Source organism: Pelodiscus sinensis, chromosome 9, assembly GCF_052426305.1.
Source record: "Pelodiscus sinensis isolate ZL-2025 chromosome 9, ASM5242630v1, whole genome shotgun sequence".
Lineage (NCBI taxonomy): Eukaryota > Metazoa > Chordata > Testudines > Trionychidae > Pelodiscus > Pelodiscus sinensis.
Genome location: NC_143060.1, coordinates 6073922 through 6078073, shown reverse-complemented (window position 1 = coordinate 6078073; position 4152 = coordinate 6073922).

The following is a 4152-nucleotide window of genomic DNA, read 5'->3' as shown; positions in this document are numbered from 1 at the left end:
TGACAGCAGCCAGCTGCCGAGTTCCTCCCCAAAACACACGAGTAAACAGACAGATTTGCAGAGTGGCCTGAGGATCAGTAGGCGCCAGCCCTGTTAAACCAGCAGGGCAAATGAATCTCAGTACATCTGCCTTTTAGGGGCTAAGTCTAGACTGGCATGATTTTCCGCATATGCTTTTCCCGGAAAAGTTTTCTGTGAAAAGCATTTGCGGAAAAGAGCGTCTAGATTGGCACGGACGCTTTTCCGCAAAAGCACTTTTTGCAGAAAAGCGTCCGTGCCAATCTAGACACGCTTTTGCGCAAGAAAACCCCGATCGCCATTTTCGCCATCGGGGCTTTTTTGTGCAAAACAAATCTCAGCTGTCTACACTGGCCCTCTTGCACAAAAGGACTTTTGCCCAAACAGGAGCAGCATAGTATTTCCGCAAGAAGCACTGATTTCTTACATGAGATCGTCAGTGTTCTTGCGGAAATTCAAGCGGCCAGTGTAGACAGTTGGCAAGTTTTTCCGCAAAAGCAGCTGCTTTTGCGGAAAAACTTGCCAGTCTAGACACAGCCAGGGTGTCTACACATCAAAATTAATTCAAAATAACAGTTCTCTTTCCTAGCATCTACACTGATTTTATTTTGAAATAGTGGAGCGCTTATTTCGAATTTGGTAAACCTCAATCTACGAGGAGTAACTCCAAATTCGAAATAGCTTATTTGTGTAGATGCTCATTTCGAAATAGGGGGCCTCCAGCCCTTCCCAGTGTGCCCTGGTGGCTACTCTGGGCCAAACCAGGAAAACTCATCTCTTCTCCCCTGGCCCTGGTGCCCTTAAATGGGTAGACTCTGGTCACAGTGCATGTGCCAACTCCAGGCTTGCCAGCAGCCGCTGTCCCTGACCCAGTGGCCCCACAACGAGCTGGGCAGCCAGTGCCAGCCAGCCATCCACTGCCCAGTCCCCCAGCTCCCAGGAGCCAGCCAGGGGCCGGAGAAGGTGGGCGCCTTCCTGGACCAGTGCGGAGATTATGAATTTCATTGAGGTTTGGGGAGAGGCCTCCAACGTCCATGATCTCCGCACTAGACAGAGGAACGCGGCCGTGTATGGCTGGATAGCTGCCAGCATGGCCACAAAAGGCCACATACACACCAGGAGCAGGTGTGCACAGAAATAAAAGGCATGTGCCAGGGCCACGCGGGGCAGCTCCCCAACAAGGGCAGATACCTGCTCCTATTTTGATGCCCTGGACTGCATCCTGGGGGGCAGGATGGTCCATGCCACCCCAGGGGGCAGCGATACGGGAGCAGAGGGCCCTGACCAGGACATGGAGGAGGCGCGCCAGGAGCCGCAGGAGCTGAGACGGAGCGTGCCGTGCCGCCAGGACCTCTGAGCTGTCCCAGCAGTCACCAGGATCATCCTGGGAGGCAACAACATGTGAGTGCCATCACTGTCCCCTCACTGCGGGGAGGGGGGGCGGGGAGGGAGACCAGGTACCGCGCGTGTGGGCCTTGCTTACCATGGATCACGCAGCAACCTGTGCATGTGTGAGTATGTGCTGTGCCACCCCTGGGCAGGTGGCTCCAGCTGGCTGCCACACAGGGGTGTTGGCCTGGTAGCCACACACGTGTGTGAAGAGACATGACATGCTCCTGACCCCGGGGTGGGACACAGCAGGACGCCCGCCCTCCACAAGGCCATTCTACTCAGAGGCAGGGGACATCTCCCCCCCACACACACCTCAGCTGCACTGTACACGGCATAGGGGCATGGGTGCAGTCTCGGGGCAGCTCCCACTCCCGGGAATAACTGGACATTCCGGCCATGGCCTCTGTGTAAGCACATTGGCTCTGACGGTGCAGGGCACGGTCATCCTCACCTCACAGAAAAGGGGGCTGGGCTTCACCCACTGTGTCCCCAGGGAGAACTGACCACTTCTCTTGTTTCTCCACATCCGCACGTGCAGGGCGCACCACCCCGCCTGGGACATGCTCCCGCATCCGAAGGCTCTGCAGGTCCACCCAAACAGCGCAGGGGTACCGACAGCAGCACCTGGGAGCCCTGCGAGCCCTGCATTGCACCCTCCAGAACTGGGTGAAAGAAGGTCTGGAGCTCCGACAGGAGCAACTTGCCCAGGGGTGTGCCATCTGCTAACACCTACAGACCCTGGTGCAGAGCATGCTGCCTCCTGCCGCTCCAGCACCTGCTGCCTCTCCAACTACCTCTCCTCCTCCCATTCCTTCTCCCCCTCCCGCTTCTCTCTCCACACCCTCTTCAACCTCCACACCCTCCTCCCCATTCTTCTGGGGATGCCAAAGCTCCCATGTCCGCTGTGCTGGGAGACAATTGGCCCGGCGAGACCCCCACCACTGAGCTTCCCCTCCCCCTCCCTCTTCTTCCCCTTGCTTCCCCCTTCCAGCTCCCTCCTCCCAGGTTTCCCCCTCCTCTCTCCCCCCCTCTCTTCTCGCCTCTCCCACCTCCTTTCCCCAGTCTCCCCAGAGTTTCATCCCCCCCCCAGTTTTGTTAAATAAAGAGAGTTTGTATTTATGAAAACATATGTTTTTTATTTTCTATTACGAAGGGGGTTGCTGGTATGGGGGGGCAAGTGGAAGGTCATGAGGAAGGAATGAGGCACAAGCCCCCAGTGGGGCAGACCAGGGAGGCTCTTAGTGCTCATCAGGGTGAAAGCTCTCCCGCAGGGCCTCCTGGATACTGACAGCACCCAGGGGACCTCCTGGATGGCAGCCTTCAGAATTTGCAGCCAGGCTCACAGCAGCGCATCCAAGAGAAGCACCAGAGTGCCCAGAGGCAGCTCTGGCTCCATGTTGCAGAGTGCTGTGGTGTCCCGAGTGAGGGCAATCAGAGCACGCAGAGACCAAATGCTTTGCTGTCCCTCAGTGAGGTAGGCAGGGACACCTGAGATCTGGCTGCCTAGGGGGAGGTGGGGCGTGTCCCTTTAAGCACAAGCCTCAGATAGCCTCAGGCAGCAGCCACACAAAGACACTCCTGACCTGATGCCCTACCTGAGCTAGTTCCAGCCAGCCTTAAATGCGATTCAGAGTCCACTCAGTGTGGACGCGCTATTTTGAAATAGAAAAACACTATTTTGAAATGCATTTTATGTGTAGCTGCGTTATTTCGAAATACGGTATCTTATTTCCAATTCACTATTTTGAAATAAGATATTTCGAAATAACACTGTAGTGTAGACATATCCTTAGAGAGTTTGTGCGTCTGCCTGTCTGTCCGGGAGCCCGTCCATCCATCCAAATTGGGCAGACAGCTTTCTCTTATCCCAGCTTAAAAAGCAAGGTCAGGGTTTGGTTGTGCCAGGAAAAAGGGATGTGACTGGAATTCGATTGGCTTCCAATAACAAGGAAAGGGAGGGGTCTGATAGGAGGGACAGTTATACTGCAGAGTGGCCACAGGGGGCGACTGCACCGGGAAGAGAGTAGCCAGCTTGGGTCAGAGCTCTCCATATTTCTGCCCACCAGCCACAGGTAAGCAGCCCCCTTGCCTGATCCCCTTGTCCCCAGCCCATGGTTGCAACACCAGACCATCCTGTGAAACTCCAGCCCCCGCACCCTCACCACCAAGGAACTGCCATCCAAGGCCAGGCTGTGCAGCCTTCCTCCTCATCAGACAGGGCTGGGCAAAGCAGCCCCTACCCCCAGGAACCACACAGCCCTGGCCTTTCCCCAGCTGGAGCCAGGCAGTATGGCCCTGAGTACCCCAGGGAGCCGCTGTCACCGGAGCAGCATCCCTTTCACCAGTGAGCCCCCTCAAACCTCCCTGCCCCCTTCCCTGAGCCCTCAGGCCCGAAACTCCCACCCCTGCCCTGACTCCTATGGGGATCTTGGGGAGCAGGAAGCAGCTGCAGGACAAGGAATCGGGAAGAGAAGAGGAAGAGAAACTTGCATTGTGAGATGGGGTGGGAGGAGGCTGGGTTTGTAAGCAGGACACACTGAAGTCCATATCCTCCATTTGCTTGCACCTACGGCAGCGTGACCCCATTGGCTTCAGTGGAGTTTCTGCCAGATGTACATTGTGGCAAGTGCACTCAGAATCAGGTCCCCGGTAGGGATGTAAGTCAATGGGTTAACTGGTAGGGGCTGGAGCAGCCCCCAGCCCACGCAAGCAGTGGGCTGTTCCAGCCCGACCGGCCAGAGC